Genomic DNA, 23,899 nt, shown 5'->3' on the forward strand with positions numbered 1-23,899 from the left:
GGCAACTGTAGCTCTTATAAAGATGCAAGCCTTCAGAATTCAACAGAATAAGCTCTGACTGATTCAGTAACTTTATTTCAATGTGATTATTCCTAGGCTGCATAAATGAAACTATGATAGCTATAGTGAAAGAAGTAATTATAAAGGCTTGGTTTTTATTCAGAACAAAAAAGTTATTATGAATTGTTTCTGAGTTCTACTACTCATTTTAATCCTACAGTGAAATATGTAATTTTTTTCATAAAATGCATTTTGATTATGCTTTTCCCTACCTCAACTCTTCCCAGATCCTTCTTACCTTCCTACTCACACAAATTTATGTACCTTGTTCCAAAAAAAAAGAAAAAAAATAAATAAAAACAATAAAACTACAAAAACAAAAATCAAAACAAGCAAAGGGCCAGTAAGACAAAAAAAGTTGCCAAAATGAAATTAAATGTACACAGAGAAACAGAGAGAGAGACATACAGACACAAACACACACAAACACACACACACACACACACACACACACACACACACACACACACACACCCAAAAAAATAGCAAAACCCAAACAAACAAAAAATCTTGGAACTCACTTTGTTTTGAACAATTACTCCTGGACATGGGTAGTGCCCTGGAGTGTAGTTGAAACATTCAATGACATTCTATTGGACAAAACTGATTTTCCACTGGCCAGCAGGTATCAATTCCAAATAGTTTCTTTGTTCAGGTTGAAACCCAATAGTAAAACATTGCAAGCCCACAATCAAATATCTAAAACACTTAAGGCCAGTCATCTTTCAAAAATTTGGCACTGGAGAGATGATTCAGTGGTTATGAGCAATGACGTTTGTTACATAGGACCCAGGTTTGATTCCCAGCACCCATATTGTGACTCATAACCATCTGTTAACCCCAGTCCCAAGGCATCAAATGACCTCTTCTGATCACAAAGTCCAAGAGATAAGAAGGTTGTACACAAATATACATGCAGGCAAAACACTCATAGTTACAAAATAATAAAATAAATGAAATAAATTAATTAATTAAAAATTAAACACTTAAAAAAGTAAAAATCAAATTTTTATGTGTTTTAAAAAATTTAGTGGCAGCACACATAAGACCTAGTGAGGTTCAAGCAAGATGTGGTCCTACCTCTAGCCAAGAAGCTATTTACAATTGATACCTTCTGGAAAAGGGAAATTGGTTTTTCCAGTGGAGTGTCATTGGATATATCAATCATACTCCAGGGCAGGCCCCATGCTCATTAGTAGTTGGCCAGCAAAAGATGTTCTTGGGATTTTGTTTATTTTCATTTTTTTTCCTTCCTGTGAGTATGTAGACTTTTTGTTTCATTTTCTTTTGTTCGTGTATTTTTGTCTCACTAATCTTTTTCAGTTTGTTTTGATTATTACTTTTGTGGTTTTGGGAGAGAAAGAATACAATGTCAGATGGGTAAGGAGATGGGAAAAGATCTGGAAGGAGTTGGAGGAGAGAAGAAAACAAGATCAAAATATATTGGTAGATTGTGTGAAGTCCAATATTTAAACAGTTTTCATCAGGATTTAGAAACGTAATCCCAGGCTGTCCACTGTACATTCCTTAGCACACTCAGTGAGGCCTAAGACAGCACGCCATAATCAAACAATAATAGTTTTTAAAAGTAAATGTACATACTATATGGCAATAATAAAATTATTTCATTTTTCCATACATATTCACAAACATGCATGCACTATTTATTATTTTGCATCATTTAGAATTTGCTGCCAAATAATTCAGGTTAAGTCAATTTAATGGCCAATTGATATATGAGAATGCTTCTATCTTTCAGGCATTTTAAAGTATGTTTCTGAGTAGTATATAAGACATTTTAGAATGGGAAATGCTCACAGTAATAAAGAGTGACTCTACAGAAAGAATGAAAAACAAAACATAAAAGAGAACTCTCAGGTCTCCCACCAGGCCCAGATTCATAGCTTATATTACTCCTAACCATTTCTCCTTGAGATTCTTGCTACTTATTGCCACAACACAAAATTTTGTGTTCATATATATCTTCTGTTATTTAGACACTTTTAAGATGGAGTATCAACTTTTGCCAATATATAATTACCTCATTCTGTTTCTCTATTTCTTCCTCCACTCCCACACCACATAATTTATTCTAATCATGTTGTATTTTTAGGTAAAACTGCACATAATATACTTCAACATTATTTCTTTAACTTCCCATTTTCAATGGAATAATTTCCATTCGATTTAGACAGCATCTCAGATTATAGCCCTGGCTGGCCTGGAACTTACTTTATATCCTTGGATACAATGCTCCTGATTCAGCATGACAAATGCTGGGATTACAGGCATGGGTCACCATATTTAACTAAAATATTATGTCTTCCTATATTTCTTTCTTTGCAGTACTGAGGATTGAACTCCAGACACTATATATGGTAGCCAAATACTCTGCCGTTGAGGTACAGTTCCTAAAACCATTATATACATACTTGTTTTTTTGCTTGCCAAGCAGGAGAGACACAAAGTATACAAGAGAGGCAAAATACAATGTAGCACTAAAATCATAGACCCTGAAAAAGAGGAAACTCAAAGAAAATATAGACACTGTCCTCAAGCAATTGAAGGCTTATCATGAGGATGAAATTATTACAAAGTTCAAAACTGCCAGAAACGTCACCTGGACTCTATCCTAGTTTTTTTGGTAGAGGGGAGGCATTGCTGGTTTGCTTGTTTGTCTTTGCTTTGTTTTGTTTGCTGGTTTGGTTTGGTTTGGATTGGATTGGTTTGATTTGGATTAGTTTGGTTTGGTTTGGTTTGGTTTGGATTTTAGAGAAGAGTTTCTCTGTGTAACAGTCCTGGATGTTCTGGAACTCACTTTGTAGAACAGGGTGGCCTTGAACTCACAGACATTTGCCTGTCTAATTTTGTTTAAGCTGTAGCTCACCACAGCCCCTGATTTGGAATCTGTACTGTGACCCTGATTGAAGCTGAAAGGTGTTTTGTTTGTTTGTTTGTTTGTTTGTTTTTGTGTTTTTTTTTTAAGGAAAAACCCTCATTCCTATAGACACGCACTTCTGCACATATCAGATAACACCAACCCACCTTTTATGAACAGCAATTAAGCAAGTTTACAGAAGCCCAAATAAGCAGTTAGCTAATCTTTTCACAATAGTTACACAATGCTGGAAAAGGATGGAAGGGCTTTGGTGGTCAATCTCTCCTAAAATAGTTAGCAGGCTTATATTCCTGGGATTGTCTTAACAGACTCAAATTGCTGATGGAGCTAGCCTCAGATAGTTGCTTTGGTCAAATGGAATCACTTTAGATGTCATAAAATAACAGAATTTTCTTTGTATCCTCAAGAGTAACTGGAAGTTATATGGAACCTACAGAATTGATTTTGATAATTATAAACAGAATTCTGCAAGATGAAGCAAGGGATATCCAAAATAGATATAAACACGTTTAAGAGGTAGTATGTTTCCTATAAGTAAAAAAAAAAAAAAAAAAAAAAAGTGTTTAAACCAGAACTTGACTACCTGTTGACTGGGAAATTATAAGGAAATTCGAATATTTATTCCTTACAATAGACTAGATTACATTTACAGTTATTTGCCACAGTGAAGGTCTTTGAAAGTTTTTTTTTGTTTTGTTTTGTTTCTAGGATCATTTACATTTAAGAAAAAAATCTGCAACTCTATGATATTAGCTTCAGTATCACTCTGGATAAAATTCAACCTCTTTTGCCAATACATTAACTGTCTACCATATATGGAATATGGATCTTAAATCAGAATTCTGGGCTTTTCTATCAGAAAGTTTGTAGCTAGATCCTTCTTGAAATGGTTTTTGATCCCAATCAAAACTATTTCTTTGAACTATCAAAGAAATTAAAAGGTGTTTGTTCCTAAACACTTCTTTCATAAAGTGTAATAATGGAAAACAGAACAGAAAGAAATAAGAAAGAGAACTACATCAATATAGACAGATGACTATGTCTAATGGTTAGAGACTCCAGTAGAAAAAGAAAAAACAGGTAAATTGTCAAGAGCACCAAAGAAATCCTGTTGAAAACATCAGTTTCAAATTGAATAACTCCATCCCAAAAGACTTTAATTCTCAGGCCTCCAACTTATTCACTGAACTCTTGGTGTGAAGAGAATATTCAAGGAATATTGCTTATCTCTCACATATATCCATATATGAAAAACATAGAGGTGGATGGGGTTATCTCAGGAATGTTTTTCAAATAAGAGTAAGCACAGGACAATTAATTACTCTTTTCTTTATTTCTTTCCTTTATATTCTCATGAAAATATTTTAAACAAAGCCCACCCAAATCTCAACAAAAACACATAAAAATTATTACCTTGTGCTAAATTTTGCAGAAATGTGTATAGTAAAGTTCAAGAGTAAGTATTATTTTGCATATTCTTGCTTCATCTTCTAAGCATTTCTATTATAGAATCACAGGAGGAAATGCATCCCACTAAATAACTGGCATAACCATGTAACATGCACATTCTTCTGAATTTACAATTAATGTGAATATATATATACATATATCCACAAATGTATGAGTGAAAATCAAATGTATAAACTAAAAAATTTTAAGTGTTTGAATAATTCCAATGAAACAATGCATTTTCCAGCAAACCAGCAATAAACCAAAGGCATTTTTGCTTAACATATTTTTTCTATTTTCTGAGGAAGTAGCATTGTTTCTTAAAATAGTGGAAACTAAAGCAAGTCCCCACAACATCATAATCGCTACATGCTCTGGGATAATGTTTTTGTACACTGGTTTAATAAAACACTGATTGGCCTGTAGTAAGGCAGGAAGTATAGATGGGATAAACAGACAAGGAGAATTCTGCAAAGAGGAAGGCTGAGTCAGGAGACACTGCTAGCCACCACCAGAAGAAGCAAGATGTAAGAGTACTGGTAAGCCACAAGCCATGTGGCAATGTATAGATTTATAGAAATTGGTTAATGTAAGATGTAAGCGCTAGCTAGCAAGAAGCCTGAGCCATTAGGTCATACAGTTTGCAATTAATATAAGCCTCTGTGTGATTATTTTATAAAAAGCTGTGGGAATGTGGGGCCCGCAGGAGCAGGGTGGTACCAGGAATACTTCAGCTACAACTACACATAAGTGTATACGTACATAAACAAACACAAATTCCTCCTCATATTCATAAATATGCCTGCACTGACATTTGAGGCAAGGAGCACATATATAACACATCAATTTATTTATGGATGCAGATGTGATCATAAATAGTTTAGGGTAAGTCTAGAAAAACACATCTAAGTTGACTTAAAAAAGCCTACTTTAATCTAGAGAAATAAGACTGAAAAAGGAGATGTGACTTGTCACAAATTCATCAATCTGTACAATATAGAATTATTGCATACATGCACAAATATGAGAAATTTTAAGATGAGAAGGTATTATTATCAAACAAAGGATTCTTATAGAATAAAGCATTGAGAAGAAGAAAGCACTAAGATTTTTCTACTTTTGAGAGCCTGTATCTTCCCAAGTTTCAAAAAAAAATTGTTCAGCTACATGGATAATAGTGTCAATCACATGTAAGCCACTCATATATTGTATAAGTCAAGTTTTCATTGAATAATTTCATCTTAATCTATTTTATGCTATGATATAGATCCATAAGCTAGATAATGTATGAAGTATAAAATTTATTTCTTAGGTTTATAGAGACTAGAAAGTACAAGAACATGTCATCAACATATTTGGTGTCTAAGAGATATAATGTAGACTTCCAAGATGGCACCTTAAATAATGCATCATCCAAATGGCAGAAGAATGGAAGAGTCAAGAAAAAGTGATAGGATGATTCACTCACTCTTTTTCACCAGCAGTGATCCCTCATGACCTAATAACCTCTTGCAGATTTCATTTCCTAATACTGTCCCAATGACAGTTAAACTTCAACATGAGTTTTGAGGTGATAAGTATTCAAACAGAATTTCAACTCTCAGGATATTTCTCATATCTTATTTCTGTGGTGATATTGTGTTCCCCAAAATATTGTGCACCCTAATAAACTTATCTGGGGTCAGAGAACAGAACAACCACTAGATATAGAGGCCAGAAAATGGTGGCATACATTCCTTTAATCCTAACATTCCAGAGGCAGAGATTCATTTGGATCTCTGTGAGTTCAAAGCCACACTGGAAACAGCCAGGCATGGTAATAAGAGCCTTTAAATCCCAGGAAGTGATGGTGGGAAGCAGAAAGGTATTTAAGGTATGAGGACAAAGAACTAGAGCTGGTTAAGCTTTTAGGCTTTTGAACAGCAGTTCAGGTGAGACCCATTTAGATGAGGACACAGAGGCTTCCAGTATAAAGAAACAGGATCAGCTGATGAATTGGCAAGGTGAGGTAGCTATGGCTTGTTCTGCTTCTCTGATCTTCCACTGTTGACCCCAATACCAGGCCCTGGGTTTGTTTTTATTAATAAGACCTTTTAAGATTCCTGCTACATCTGGCACACAATGTGGGGTGCCAAATGTAGATGTAATTCTGAATGGTTTTATTAAATAATAAACCTAGAGCCAAATGCAGAGTTAAAAGCCCAAGAGGTTAAAGCAGCAGTCAAGAGCTAAGACCAAGACCACCTTCTTACCCCTCACTGTTGCTGCTGTCCTTCCCCTCAGAAAGAGACTCACTTCCTGTGTGTCTGTATTTTATTGACTTTCTGTTCTGCCTTCTCATTGGTTGTAAACCCAACCACATGACCCCACAGGCAGTGATGTTCAAAATTACATCTACATATTTATATTTTCTATTTACTGTTGTCTAGTGTGAATAAACTTTAAATAATTATTTATATAACCATATCATAATGTCCTTTATAAAATAAACGTGTCCATATGTTCCTTGCAGGATATGGTGGGGAAATAAGACAGTCAAAGACCATATATTAAATAAATGTAAATAACATGACAACAAAAATCAATATAGAGTTGAGAGAACCTGAATAAAAGGCACATATGATCTCTCTGTACTATTTTTGCAAATTCTTGTGATTCTATAATTACTTTAAAATTTAAAAGCTTTTATTTCAATAAATGTACTCATTCCATAGCCCAGGCTTGGCTGCAAAACGTTTTTAAAAGTCTATCTATAATGACAAAACCTTGAAAAATTAATAGGAAGCAAGAAATATTAAGAATCATTGCCTGGTGTCTGACAGAATTTATATATCAAATAAATGGAATATTTTCATCTCTGCATGACTTAGTAGAGGAATGGTCTAATATCTCTTTCTTGGGTGGCTGTCATCCTGCCAGCCAAAGACCCAGGGTGGCTCTACCCCATCTAGGACCTGCTGGAACTAGTGAAGGGACTGTTCCTACAGAATGATACTTGCAATATCTCCAAGACTCATGGCAGTCACAGGATATCCCAGAGAGTTCTGGTGAGGATTCAGTGATGATGGTGACCAGAAACCAGAGGCCTTGAACCAGACCAGTGACTCATTGCAATGAACATTTTCTAGTAAAATTGATGGGAAAAAGATGTATACTATATGCAAGACTGAAGCCTCCATTGCCACCAGGACAAATGAAGGGGTGTTGGAGAAACAGGAAAGAAGGAGAAGCGAAGATTTTTCTGTTAAAATGGCTTTTGCTTTTGCTTTTGCTTGCTTGCTTGCTTGCATACTTTGATACTTTGATTTGTTGCCTTATGTGTGGGGATATGGCAGGGATGAGGGGAGGATATGACAGAACCAGGAGGTGAACAGAATTGGGTGCATGATATGCAATTCCCAAAGAGTCAATATGGGGATTTACAAAAGAAAAACAAAATTATAGGAAGAAGAAGATCCGACAAAGGTTCTGAAACACCAGGCTGCACAGAAGGAGGCAGTCTGTACCCAGCAGTAATTTCTTCAAATTCAAATTGATAAACTGATAACACATGAAAGAGCTGAAGACTATTTTGAAAGAATGCTTCCTTGAAGTATGAAATAAAGAAACAAATTAAACAGCACTTCACAATAAATCAATACAATTTTGTTCTTAAAGAAAACATCCCTTTCTTTCCCAAACTTTGAAAGACAGGACCTCACTATGTTGTTTTGGCTGGTCTACAACTCCTTATGCAGATTAGGCTAGTCTTGAACTCACATTTACATACCTCCCCCTCCTCTGCCTCCCATGTACAAAGACTAAAGGCATGTACCACCACACCTAACCCTCTTATCAAATTCTTAAGATGTAAGCAGGTATAGACAAGACCTTTTATGGTCACAGAGATAATTTATAGACTGCATGTTCCTCAATTTTTGTTTCTATGAAGACAGGCTCTATTATGGAGACTATGACATAAACAGAACAATAATAATAAAAATAAATTACCCTCACTGAAGAACTGAAGAACTCATCCTCTACCAGTGACACCCAAACTGAGGTAAGTGCTGTGCTTTAACACAGTGATGGCATGTCCTTTCAGGATAGCCAGGGTATAAGTGGGGAGAGAATTTCTTATAACCACCTTCTTTCAAGTAAATTAAACCTGGGAAACTTTCCTCAGATTCTTCCCATATTATATATATTCACATCAGACCTGCTAAAATCTCCTTCTGAAATATATTATCTTCTCTAAAATAGGAAGACACTATAAATATTTTTCTCTACATCAGCAGGTACTGAATTGGTTAAATCAAAATAGGATAATTCATCTCCACTCCTCATGGCCTCTTTCTAAATACCAGTTCTTTGAACCCAGGCTGCTCTGTCTTGCAAACACAAATGCCCTACTTGCATGTAGGCCACAAAGACATGTCTGAATATGTAAATCCCCAACACAAGCCTTGTCACTAATTTGCTTTTATAGTTAATATTTCTTGTAGGTGTTAAGTACTAATTTTTGTTTATATAACAGTTGTCACAGGCTAAGAGTATATGTGTAGAGAAATGGAGCTAGAAGAGGGACAAAGCCCTGACTATCTTTCTGGACCATATTGGGATTCAGATTGAGTAATGACAAAAAGTTCTCTGTAAGCACAAGTGAGTCTGCTGACACACTGGCAATCACTCCTACAACCTCTTTAAGGCTGAATATTTAAATAAAACATTCCTTAAACCCCACATCTCTTTATCCTGTGTCAATTGCAGCAGATAAATGTTAGGTTAGAACTCATGACATATTTTTGATTAAAGAGGTTTGGGAGTATGTTGGTATAATTTGAATGTGGACATTTCATTTGTTAAAAATTGAGGAAAACAATATATCTCAATTCTTTGGTGTTTAATGAACATCTTGAATCATTAAACCAGGTGAATAAAGAAGGTATGGATCGACCTCATCCCCGCCATTCTTTTTCATTTTAGTTTGTCTTATTGTGGGGAATAATTCTGCCACTGATAGCACATTTCCCATTCCTCCTGCCTGAGTCACCAACCTAGAAGAATATAGTTTGTCAAGTCACAGTGAATATTTATACCAATTTACTTGTCCTGTGTCTAGATTTTGACTATCTATGACATCAAAAAAAGGTTGCAGAAAGGTCACTTATAAAAGGAAATTGGATTCTAAAAAGGATCCAAGGAGAGAGAAAATTTAATGACAATAGTCCTTTAGTATCCACATGGTTTTGGCTTTTGAGTTGGCTTAAAAGTACAGGAAGCAATGATGCATTTACCCAAGCACTGGAAGAGAATGTTCTTTCATGGATGCAATAGACAGATCCTTAGAAATGTAGCTTTAAAAGCACATATTCTAAAATGCCTACTGCTTTCACTCCATAGGCACTCATAATAAAGTATCCTTTTTTCCTAAGGAAGATACCAAACTTGGGAAATCCCGAGTGAAGCAACACTTTAAGGTGAATTATTAAGGTATGTTTACACTGTCTCTGTAATTATTAATTGAGTCTTTCTACAAATAAAGTAATGATGGACACAGGCATATGGTATACAGACAAATTGCTAAGAGTTTAAGAGATATATTTCTTAGTTTATTCTAGACATTAATCCTCTGTCAAATGCACAGCTAGGAAAGAGTTTCTCCAATTCACTGTACTGATGTTTCCATATATATATATATATATATAGTTGTGAGTTTCATGAGATCCCTTTTGCCAATTGTAGGTCTTATTTCCTGTGTTTCTAAAATTTGATTTTGAAAGTCCTTAACCATGCCTGTAAGTTGAAGCATGCTTTCTACTTTTTTTATCTAACACTTTCAGGGTATCAGATCTTCTATTTGAAGTCCTTGGTCCATTTAAAGTTGAGTGTTATACAAGATGAGAAGTAAAGTTCTAGTCTTGCTTTTTCACATTTGAAGTCTAGGTAGGTTTCCCAGCATCATTTGTTGAAGATGCTATTATTTCCCCATGATAGACCCATAACAAATAAAAGATACTTAAACATTAATAAAACCTATCTCTCTGTATCACAAGTCTAGATGGATCACAACCAAATTCTATCAGATTTTATCTTCAACTAATATATATTAAGTAATTTAAAAATAGAAACAGAAGGAACCCTTCTAAACTACTTTTATGAGGTCAGTGTTACTCTTATATAAAGACCAAATAAAGACACAATAATGACAATAAACTATAGACTAATATCCCTGATAAATATAGACATAAATATATGCAATAAAATATTAACAAATCAAATACAAACACATACTAAGAAGATCACCTTACCATGACCAAATTGGCGTTATAACAGACACATGGGTGGTTCAAGACACATGAGTCTGATGCTGGTGTTTTTGCTCTTTTGGGGGGCCCACCACCCAGCTTCTAAATAAATCACACACAGAGGTTTATTCTTAATTATAAATGCCTGGCCTTAGCTTGGCTTGTTTCTTGACAGCTTCTCTTAAATTATCCCATCTATCTTTGACCTCAGCGAGTTTACCTTTCTCTATTCCTGTATACCTTTCCTTTCCTTATTACTCCATGATTGGCTATATAGCTGGGTGGCTGGGTGACTGGCCCCTGAAGTCCTCCTCCTTTTATTGTTCCTTGATCTTTTTTCCTTTCTTCTAAGATTTCTTCCTTTATTAATTCTTTCTGCCTACCAGCCCCACCTATCCTTTCTCCTGCCTTGCTCTTGGCCATTCAGCTCTTTATTAGACCATCAGCTGTTTTAGACAGCACAGTAACACAGCTTCACATAGCTAAACAAATGTAACATAAAAGGATGCAACACATTTTTGTATCATTAAACAAATATTCCAGAGCATACAGAAATGTAATACACCTTAAAACAGTGTTTTACATCATGAGTTAATAAATGTAAGGAATCATATAAATTAGCTTATCAACAAAAAATATCACAAGTTCATCTCAGTAGATGAAGAAAAATCCTTTGAAAAAAAATCCAACATGCTTTCATGATAAGAAAAAAATCTTAGAGAATGTAGGACTAATACATGAAAACCCACAGATAACTTTGTCTTAAATTGAGGAAAACTCAAAGAAATCTCATTAAAATCAGGAATGAGACAGGATTGTCAATTATCTCCATTATTTTTTAATATGGTTGTGGAGAGCATGGCCTGAGGGCTGTGGAGGCACTCAGCAATTAAAATGTCCACACAGTATTTATCTTTTGAAAATGTTCAGTTTATTCACACAAACATTCTTTATAATATCATGCTAATATAAAAATTAAACAAACCTCTCAGAAGATGGGAAACAGTTGATTGGGCAGAAAATGCTGCTACAGGATTCCACCAGGGAATCATCCCTACGTTGAAGCTGGCAGGCTCAACCCATGGCCAATGTGAAGTCCTTCAGCTGTGGCAAGCTGGGAGAACAGTACTAATGGAGGTCCAGGAAGTCTTTGAGAGATTTAGCCAGTGCCTAGCACTGACAGTGGACATGTATGAGTGCAGTAACCATGCTAGAAGTTCAAAAGACACTGAAGCCAGAGCCATACACAGCAGAGAAGCTCAAATCTTCTCCCTGATGGGTATAAAGAAGATGTTAGAAAAGTTTGTCTTTGGGAGCAAGGCAGCATGCTCCTAGCGACCACTTCAAAGTTCAAATGCTTGTATCAATTCCTTGGGAAGTAGTTTTGTGCTATTGGGGCTCAGAGCTTGGGGCTGACTCACTATCATGTCAAAACCACCTTAGAGTTAGTTCATTAGCATATCATAGCCTTTCTTGGGCTTATATATGAGCTACCCAGTAACCTGCCTGACCAGTCCATCAGTGCTTGTTTCTGAGACTTAGCTCTTATTAGAGCTGCCTTGTGCTAAGCTCCTATTTCACAAGCACTGAATCATTCCAAGTTACAAAAAAGTAATTTTCAAGTTACACAAATTAATTTCACTTATGTTCCTAACAATAGTTCTTGAATTACTAGTGGGGGCAACAAGGCAAGAGAGGGGAACTAAGGGAAAGGAAGTCAAATTATCCTTATTTGCAGAACCTCCTCAAATTCTACCAGAGAACTTCTAGAAACAATCAACAATTTCAGTTATTTAGTAGATACAGAAGCAAGTTATAAAAAGGAATAGTTTTTTTGTTTTGTTTTGTAAACACAGTCCCATTCATAAAGCTTCAAATAAAATAAATCACTAGCACAGTCTCCAAAGAAAGGTGTAAAGACAGTGAGATGGTGCTGGATATGTCATCTAAGAGGAAATAACCGGAATTAAGAAAATGATTCCATAAAATTGGGTAGTAGGCACACCTATAGGTCATTTTCTTAATTACTGTTTTATGGGGAGGGTCCATCCCATTGTGGATGGTTCCATCCCTGAGCTGGTGGTCCTGGGTTCTATAAGAAATCAGGGTGAGCAAGCTATGAGAAGCATGTCAATAAGCAACAACCCTACAGGACCTCTACATCAGCTCCTGGTTCCAGGTTTCTGCTCTGAATTAGTTCCTACCCTCTCTGTTTTTGATAATGAACTGTTATATAGAACTAGAAACAAAATAAACCCTTTCCTCCCCAGGTTGCTTGTGATCATGGTGTTTTATCACAGCAACAGTAGCCCTAACTAAGACAAATGGACTAGAAAACAGAAAGACACCCCATGATTATGGATTGGTTAGAATTAATATTGTGAAAATGACCATAGTACCAAAAACTACTTACAGATTCAATGCACTCAAAATCCCCATGTCATTCCTCACATAACTAGAAAAAAACTAACCAAAGTTCATATGGATTCACAAGAGAGCCTAGATTAGCCAAAGTGGTCCTGAGCCAAAATATCAATGTTGAAGTATAATTCCAGATTTCAAAATAATAATAATAAAAAGTATGGTACTGGTAGAAAAAGAGACTTGTTTATAAATGGACAAAACAGAAGAACAAAACATGAGTCAACTAAGCGCAGCCATCTCTTATTTGATAAATAGGTCAAAAACATACACTGTACAGTTTAAGAAACAACCAACTATATGAAAAGGAAGCTCACAGAGTGAGAGAAAACCTTTGACAACTAGACAACCAAAGGATGATTACTGTCAAGAATATATAAATAACTCAAATAACAAGAGTGAAGAAAACAAGCAACCCAGTTAAAACTGATCTATAGATCTGAACATAGGGTGGAATAAAAATAGCTAAGAAATGCCTCAATAAGTATTCCATTGAGAAATCGGGTGTTATTCTGATAGGTTTGCCTTTATAAGTCACTTGGCCTTTTTCCTTTGCTGCCCTTAATATTCTTTCTTTATTCTGTATGTTTAGTTGTTTAATTATTATGTGGCAAGAGGATTTTTTTTGGGGGGGGGGGTCTAGTCTGTTTGGTGTTCTATAGGCTTCTTGTATCTTCATAGGCATTTCATTCTTCAAGGTGGGAAAGTTTTCTTCTATGATCTTGTTAAATATCTTTTCTGTGCTTTTGAGTTGGTATTATTCTCCTTCCTCTATCCCTATTATTCATAGGTTTGGTCTTTTCATGGTTTCCCAAATTTCTTGGGCATTTTGGGTCATGACTTTGTTGGTTTTTGTGTTTTCTTTGACTGATGAATCTATTTCTTCTACCGTATCTTCAACACCAGAGATCCTCTGTCCAACTCTTGCATTCTATTGGTTATACTTGCCTCTGAATTTCCTGTTTGTTTACTCAGATTTTCTATTTCCAGCATTCCTTCTGCTAGTGTCTCCTTCATTTTTTCTATTTCCCTCTTCAGGTGTTGGGCTGTCTTTTTCATGATTTTCTTTCAAGGACTTATTTATTTCTTCTGTTTTAATTGTCCTTTCCTCTAGTTTTTTTATAGCGTTCTTCTCAGTTTTTGTTTGTCTCTTCCTCTATTTTTGATTTCTTCTATATAAGGCTCTAGCCTCTTCATGATGTTACTTACAAGGTTGTTTTCTGCTTCTTCCATTCCGTGATGTTCAGGTCTAGCTTTTGGAGAAGGGCTAGGTTCTGGTGATGCTGTATTGCTCTTTATTTTGTTGTCTGTATTTCTGCCTTGGCGTCTGCCCATCTCCTCTTGGGTTCGTTCTTGGTCTTATCAGTGTACTTGGTCCAGAGAGAGTGCTGACAGTTTTAGGGAGCCTCTCTCTGGTGCAGATGGAAGCTCTAGGACAGATGGGAGCGCTGGTCCAGATGAGAGTGCTGGCCTGATAGGAGCTGGAGGGCTGGACTCTGAGTCTCGGGAAGTCGCTGGGGTCTCCCTATTTTGGGAGTTCCTCTGGTCACTAGTCCAGATGGGAGTTCCAGGGCAGGATGGATGCTGGGGGCTGGTCTCTGAGTCTCAGGAAGTGGCTGGGGTCTTGGCAGATGGGTGTGGAGGCAGGGTGTGGAGACTGCAGGGTCTGCCTGTAGTCTTGGAAAAGGGGAGCCTTCCCGCAGGGCCCGCTGATTGGCTGGAAACTGGTGCCAAGTTGGACAGGTCCTCCCAGGATGTCCTGTGTCCAGCGGTGGAACCCAGGGGCAGTTGCCTCTCTGACTATAACCCCAGGCACTCACCTCTGGTCCATATGGGAGTTCCTGGGCAGACAGCAGCTGGGGGTTCTATTTTTTCTTTTACTACAGAAATTGTAAAAGTATCATCTCAGACCTCCATTCCTAACCAGGATCCTCAGCAACCTACATCCTTATCCATAATTCTCAGTGGCCTCCATCCCCATTGCAGCTCAATTAGAAAATGCAGAAAATACCTAGTTGTTTTTCCATGACCCTACCAACAGCAAAGTTTGACTCATTATGAATTTTATTGAAATACACCAGTCAGTGGTGGCACACACCTTTAATATCAGCATCAAGGAGGCAGAGGCAAGTGGATCTCTGTGAGTTTAAGGTCAGCTTGGTCTATAGATTGAGTTCCTGGACAGCCAGAGCTATCCAGCGAAACCCTGCCTCCAAAAACAATATATAAATTCTTCAAGTCTTTTCCACGTGCTTTTTGGCTTGAATACTTTTACAGGAGGTCTATGGATAAGGTTGGGAGTAGGAAATCAAACTTTGTTAGACAATAGGTTAATAGTTTCGAGGTCCAAGTAAACAATTAAAGTGTGGAGCTTTTACTAAAATATTTGAAGATGTCTGTTTAGTAGTAGGAGAACCTTAACCCTACAAGAGGTCACTTCTGTGGATCCCAGTGAAAGAAATATTTTTGTTTTGTTTTGTTTCTAAGAATACAACTATGAAGAGTAAATGTATATGCTCTCTATTTTGTGTTAGATAACCTTCTTCCAATGAATATGCAAAGGTGAAGAAAATTATTAGTGTACTTTCATTGTTGTTTGGTTTCATTTTTGTTGTTGTTGCTGCTACTGCTGTTGTTGTTGTTGTTGTTTTCTTGGAGACAGGGCCTTGCTGGCCCAGCACTGACTCTATGTAGGTGGCTTCTCACTTTTAGTAGCTCTCCCACTTTTACTGGAGCCTCCATGCCCTGGGATTACAAATGTGTACTACACCTGGCTTGTCACTTGAGTTTCAAGGCTTGGTTAAGTTGTTCTTGTCTGTTCCTGAAATTTAGTTGTTCTGAAAAGGATAGAAAGAAGATGAAATAGTTTTGAGAAGAGTAATTTTGAACTCAGCACATGGCTCAGAAGCCCTCCAGATAGCAAGGGACAAACTTCCAATTTATGCACCATTAGGCTTATTCACTGTGTTGCTTTAGTAATTCTAGATTCAGCTATAGTTAAACTGTACAATGCTCAAATAATTTATGGTCTTCTTGTGACACTCTGAATAATTCAAACCATTATTTCTCCCAGGGAATTTAATGGCCCTAAGTCACTGAGCTTCCTTCTGTTTCCTGTGAATACTTAGTAGAAACAAAACTTGGTCATCTTTTTTAGAGGAGGATGCCTAACCTAAACAGAATCCTATAAAAGCATGAAGTGTTCTAGAATTGACATAAAGATAGCAGTTTCCATGTTACTGGGAGAAAGAAGCTGTTACTTAAATTGGAGGTCTAAATATAGCCCTAGTTGTGGTACATAACTTTGTTTTTCTATAATTACAAGATAAAGAAAACACTAACTTGGTTTCAGCATAGTTTACAATTTGGTGAGACATCATATAGCTCTGCTGCATAGAGTGTAGATTGCTGGGTAGAATGTACCCCACTATGTCTACAACATAGATGTATATCCTGAGTTTGAGACTCACCTACTTGCTGCAGAAACCTTCAGCACAGCATTCCCAGCATGAAATTTCTCTCCTATTCCCATAGTTAGCCCAAGTCTATGGCAGCTTTTAAACTCTTTTTCTGTCCTGCTTCTATCTAGTTAAATAAACTATTCTTTAGAAATAGCCTTGATTCTTCCTTCTTTCACTGTCAGTTGTTCAGTCCTGAGGTAAGAATACAAAGAGAATTTAGAACAGCAGAAATGATATCATTTCTCAAAGTGTCACCAGCAGCAGAAAAAGCAAAAAAAAAAAAAAAAAAAAAAAAAGGGAGATTCCCCAGCGCCCCAGAGTATCACTGCTTGAGTCTCTGGTGTCTAGCATGGCATGGAATTTCCAGAAGAATCACAATGAAGCAAAGTCAGTATTTGTTGATGAAGTAGAAAGACAAGATGCACTTGAATGGAGTCAAGTTGAAGCAGCAGAGAGGAGCATGGGTAAAGGGCTCATGTTATTTAGGAACTTGGACATTATTTAGTCTAAAACCACATGCATAGACTAGGGAATGTGTGGGTTCTTATTTCCACTTCATTGATCCTTGAAGAGGCACATTGTTCAGGCTCACAAGTAGAGAAGGAACAGATAGTAGAAACAAATAGTCACCAAAAGGACCCAAGTTATACACAGGACACAATGAAGTTGGACTGAAGATATCTTTATCAAATATTTTAAGATGATCTCAATTGAAATATTTTCAAAGGGGGTTGTAACTATTTGCAAGTATGAAATAATAAAAAGATAATAATTTTAAAACTTACATCTGTATTTCACAGCTCACTGTTTCACATAAATTCTTTTGCTACTATTATTTTAAATCTTCCTGTGTAGTCTCTGGTATTTACTTTAACTCTAATCGCACAAATTTAAGACAAATTTCAATAAGATAAACCTGAAAATATCCATGTCAAGACACATTACAATTAGTTTTCTGAAGAGTATTAAGAGAGCATTGATTTCAAATGGCAAGTGATATTCTGTATGCCCCATCTAAATGGACAGTGTCTTTTCCTCTCTGTGTGTCTCATATATATGGGAGAAAGAGTTCCGACAAGATTCATTTCTGTGCAAAATATAATGTTTATTGTAAGCAAATAATCCATTTTCCTGCTATGCTAGGATGCCAATTTATGAATTCTAGTTTTGTTGCAATAAACAGTGCATGATAAATTGACTGGGTTTGAATCCTTACTCTACCATATCATAATGGGAAAATGTATAATTACTGGTGGCCAAGCACTTTCATCTCCAAAATCTTAGGATAATTACTGGCTCTATTCCCCCCCATGTGGATGTGGTTGTCTTTGTGGCATGTGTATATATGTATGCATGAGTGCTGGTTGGTTTTAACTGTCAACTTGACACAATCTGAAATGATCTGCTCAGGGAGTCTTAATGAGAAATTATCTAGTGTATGGTCATGTCTCTAGGGACTGTCTTCATTGTTAATTTAAATAAGAAGACCCAGTCCATTATGTGTAGCATCATTCCCAAGACAGGGCTTTTAAGCATAATAAGAGAGAATAAAACTAGCTGAGAGTAAGCAAATATACAAATATGTGTTTATTTCTTATCAATACTATTTACTGTTGATATGATGTGACTAACTGCTTGATTTTCTGCCTTGACTCCCCCACAATGATGGACTCTAACCTAAAACTGTAATCTGAAACTAACTTTCCTCCCCAAGTTATACTTTTTTTTTTACACTATTATAGTACCATAAATGAAACTGGGATAGTATGTTTGCATGTATGTGAGAACACATGTGTGTGGAATTCAGAGGTTGGCATTGTACGACTTCCTTGATCATTTTCTACTTTATTTACTAAGAGAGGATATTTCACTGAACTTGGTGCTTCTGGATAAGATTAGTTGAGTGAGGAGCTTGTTTCCAGAGATCTCTCATTTCTGTCTCTCAATAATCATTACAAGAGTCTCACTATGTTTGCCTGGCCTTTATATGAGTTCAGAGGATCTCATTTTTAGTCTACATGCTTAGGAGGCAAGGATATTCTGCACTAAGCCATTTCCCATAGGTAATTTTTATTGTGATATAACTGTCCAGTAATTATCTGTTGAATGTATTTCCTTTCCTGGGGACTTCCCTCTAGCTTCCTTCTTTTTTTCTAACTTGTGAATACAAATTTTTAAGTATACCTAGTTCTCTTTAATTTGTTCTCAACATCAGAAAAACTGGTTAGAAAGCAAATGATACCCACACTTTAGTTAGCAGTGGGTGACTAAACATGGGTAAGATTTTGTCTATGTGTGAGTACCACCCCCAACCATAGCAAAAACCCCCAACTAAACTTCTTTCACTCTTTGAAGTCACTTTCATACCAGTTTAGCAAGCCTGTCTTGCTAGTCTCAGAAACCTTTATTGTACAACTAATAAAACTCTTTATAAGCTCTTAGTGTGTTTGTGTTTATGTGTGTTGTGTAAGTGTGTGTTGTGTGCGTGTGATTAGCATCTTATATGTCTGGAAAAAATGATATGGATTCATCATGTATTGGTGGAAGTTTTAAGGCAACTCTATGTAGTTAAAAGGGAGGTTTATTTTGTGGGTGAACTTACATGTGAAGGGATAGGTTACAGGATCAGGGAGAGGTGTAGTACAGTCAAGTGGTGTTCTCTGGAGAACTCTGCTCGGTCTATCTCCAGCATCTAGGGTACAGGAACCAAGAGAGCAGGCACATCCAGATCTCAGGTCTTAAGGGCTCCTGTCTTGGCCCTGCTTCATAAGCGGGACAGTTACTAAAGCCTCAATGGGGGTAGTACTTCCAGGTCAAAGCTGAAACAGCTACCCACTACAATCATGAGTCTATAAAGTGATAAAGCAAATGGGTGTTATATTTACTTCATAAATTCTTCATGAGAATAAATAAGGTCCTCAGAACACAGTAAGTACTTAACAAGTAGCAATTATTATGGATGTGAGTATTAGTAATTAGAACTTTCCCCAAGACCTCTTTTCCCTTTCCAAAAATATGTTCTTTTATTCCTCTCTTACAAGGACAAATGCATGTTTCAATGAGTTCCCAGACTTTAGGAAGGAAGAGAGAAGCAAAATCATCAACTGGGGAATTAGAACTAGCATGGCTTGCTTCCAGTTCTTCTGATGTGTTCCTAACTCATGCCCTCAAAATGGCTATGGCTTACTCACTCAGCATGCCTAAGAAAAACTTGAAACCAAACTGACCCACAGATGGTTTCTATTGGGCCCACACAATGTTTTAAAAATATTGTTGTATCAGTTGCCAGTATTTTTAAATCAGAAGCTATCATACAAAATACTGTTTCTAGTTGACTTGAAAATTTAAATCTAGCATCAACTGCACTCATATTCCTGCTTAACAGAATAGTAGCTTTAGATGAAATTTGTGCTTACCTTTCCTAATTATTTCTATCATTCAAATCCTATGACAATGACATTCATAACTTCATTGCTGATTTTTCTAATAACTGTGAAGATATTTTTATACTACCATATAAAATAAGTAAGAAATGGAGGATAAACCATAAGCCACCTGAAGCTGGAGACTTTGTAAAAAGAGATATTTATTAAGTCACTCTTTTGGAGGCTGAAATTTCAAAATAGGTTCCTCTATCTGCTCAGCCTTGAGATAGCATCACAATGATAGGTGCATTCATGGAAGATATCACATAGTGAGACAGAAAGCCAGAGAGAGAGTCAGCCACAGGTCTCAACGTTTGGGAACTAGTCAGAGTAGTAAATTAATTCTCTCCAGGATGATGCAGTTAATGACTTAACCAAATCTCACTAGTTCCCAGATCTTAAAAATTTCACCATATTAGCACTGCAACTCTGGGTTTTCCAAGACCATGTCTTTCAGGACATGAACCTTCAGGGGAAGCATCCAAGTCATATCCAAAGCATAGTAGACAAGAAGAGGAATGTATTTTTTTTTCTGGTAAAATAGGCAATTACAACTAACACCCATTACACTCAGTGGCAGGCTCTTCCAAGCCCTCACATTCATCATGAATAAAGCCATTTTGTATATATAAGAAGATTCAATGAAAAACTGCAAAATAAGGATATTATACAAAGCTGTACTGAAAAATAAGCAAAATCTGAGGAATTTGTCACCATGATAACTGCTTTAGGAGAAGTGTTAAAAATAGTGATTTAAGTTAAACAAAAAGATATTTAATAACAATAGAAAAGCATACTGAAGAATAAAGGTCACAAAGAAAACTTTTTTAAAAATTATATAATATGGTAAAGCCCTAATGGTGCACATAAGTCACTCCAAACCTCAGATACAAGTCAAAATATTTAAAATAAACATATCTATAATATTATTATTATATATCTTTAAATAATATTAAAATAATTCATATATATGATACATAATAATACTACATTTTATTGTTAAAATTCATTGATATTGTATTCTTAAAATTTCCTGTTAGGCAATCTGATCATAAGAGAAAAATAAATAAAAATAAGGGGAGAAGGAAAATTTGAAGGTGATGAATATGTTTATAAGCTTGTTTTTGATGACACAACTTTTAATTTATGTATATCAATTATTCAGTATAGCAACATCTCTTAATCAAATGAATTAAGAATAAGATGTGATGAAGCATTAGTGGCACAAGGCTCTTCTAATATGGATACTCAACACCTCTTCTGGCCTCACATAGGCACAGGCACACACACCTGTAAACACAGATGCCCGTACACTTACTGGTATAAGCATAATAAGCAGTCCTAATTCATGTAGTGGAGCAGACACATAGAAAAGATTGTAAAAGTAGGAGGAGAACTTTTAGGGAAGAAAGAGTATCTCAGCAGGAGAGGGAGGAGAAAAGAGAATGGGGGATGAAAACAACTAAAATTCTTTATATATATGTATGAAAATGGAAAAGGCAAAAATGAATAATTAGATTTTTAAAGAATAAAAATATTAGCCTATTCCCTTGTTGTCACTTCTAATCATCATACATTATAACTCTTTATTGAATCAAACTACAGTTTTCTCTGCCTCTCTCTAATTCTAGTTCAAATCTTTGGAGCAGCAAAACAAAAAACAAAAACAAAAAAACACTTTACTTTCAAAATCATATAATAAATTCTCCCAATTTTACATGTTTTTTTTAAACTAAACATTACAATAAACAGACTCAGAATAGCAGACAAAAAATCATTGCAATAAACTGACTAGGAATAGCAGATAAAAATCACATTTTCATCAGAAAAGAATACTCTCCTTCAATCTTGAATTTCTCTGTGATGAATCTTTAAAGTCTAAAAGGCTATCTTTTCTCAATGAGCTTCTTAAAGAAATGAATGAGTGCTACTCCAATGCAAGTCAAACAATCAGGCAATCAAAGGAAGAAAAAATAGCTTGAATCCAATAGCCTGAAATCCAAAGCTATTTCGTGGTTTCTGATTCTTCACTGGCTTGTGAGTGGTGATAATTATTCCTTCATGGACAAATCTGAAGATTGAGCAAGACTGCTAAGATTCATAAATGGTAAATTGCTCACAGCAATCATTATTTCATCACAATTAACCAAAAACTAATGGGTTTGTGTTTTTAAATAGCACCTCTGTTTTTTATGTTTTAATTTCCTACTTAATTATAAAAAACACTATGGAAGCTTACCTGTAAGTTATGGCTTCAATCTCTTGGAAATGCTTAGCCACATCAGTATTCTAAAAACCCTAAACTTCTTGTGAAGTATCCTGTCAACAGCTGCTAACAGGATTTTCCAAAAGACCTCTCTGGGACCTGCCACTGATTTCATACTTTGCATAAATTTCACATTGCTTAAATGTTCCAGATAGTAAAATAAAACAACAAATCTATTTCCACTTAATTAAATGTTCCTAAATACTGCATTAAGAATGCATTACTCATTTTCTCTTTCTCTTGCACAATGTGCAACAAGGTAATGATATTAAAAGGAGGGGATTAGGATGTAGGAACGAATTTCCCCACTAAGTGATTTTAAATAAATCAATCTTTAGAATCTATCTTCATTTAATGCAAGAACAGTTTATTATTGGCAAAAGGAGATATATGACAGTCACAACCACTTCTCCAGCCTACAATCAGTGATGAAATTTTCAAAATTTGTCAATGAGTATTATAAATAATTCCTATCCCTATATACACATCAGTTGGTAAAAACATTAATGTCTGATTTCTCTAGAAAGATTTATTAAGAATGACTCATTACTAAGAAATAGCAACCAAAGTAATCAGGCTTCAATGAGAAAGATAGTTGATAATTTTCAAACATGAAATTTAAAATGTTTTGTCATTTATGAGAAAATTTCAGCATGGATAAAATCTCTTCAGTTCTGATATAAATTATACTTATTTTCAGTTCAAAGTTTTATTTGTAGACTTAAAAAACCAAACTTGTGAAATGAATATATATTGAATTTCTAGCCTTTCCCTAAATTATCTCAGATCTATAATATGTGTATACACATATATTATATATACATATACGTTATATATACATTGTAATATTTACTTCAGTAAAAGGTGTAGTTTATCTGTGACTAAATGGTTACCAGGCAGAAAATTAAGTCCTGGAGTTAGTTGGAGTAGGTGACAATTGAGTAGACCAGTCTCTTTAGACCTCTAGTTCTTCAATTCACCATCTGAAATGCAAGTATAATCTTTAAGGACCCTTCCAAGGTGAATAATTATCAAAACTTTTTACCCTGTATATTGATTATGTGATAGTCACTATTTAATGTCTAATATTCCATCAAAACTAGAAAATCAGTTTTGATTGCATGACTCATCTTGCATGTAAACAGCTTTCCATCAGTGTAATAAGTAGCCAAGATAAATCAACTGATGAAATGAAAAAAAAAAAAAGAATTTTCACTTCTAGCTTCTGAGCTATAATTCATCACTGATTAACTCAGTTATAAGGAAGTATAATATAGTAAGCATCACATAGTAGAATTAAACTGTGCACTCCATGGTCAGGAAGTGAAAAGAGAGAAAATCAACAGCATCACACACTTGCTTGGGAGTATCATATCTCCCAATGACTGGAAAGCTTCATAATATGGACTCTGCTGTATAATATTGCTGCTACTTCCCAGCAGTATCAAGCAATGGACTAATACCTTAACACAGGATACTTTGGGAAATAATCCAGATGCAAATTATAGCTTTCTCTTCCTGGGGAACAAAGGCCCATGCCCATTTCATAATACAAAGTGCATCAGTTGCACAGTCATCAAAGTCTTAACTGTTTCAAATTGCTCAAAGCCCATATAAAAAATCTCCAGTAA

Source organism: Onychomys torridus, chromosome X, assembly GCF_903995425.1.
Source record: "Onychomys torridus chromosome X, mOncTor1.1, whole genome shotgun sequence".
In the NCBI taxonomy this organism is placed as follows: Eukaryota; Metazoa; Chordata; class Mammalia; order Rodentia; family Cricetidae; genus Onychomys; species Onychomys torridus.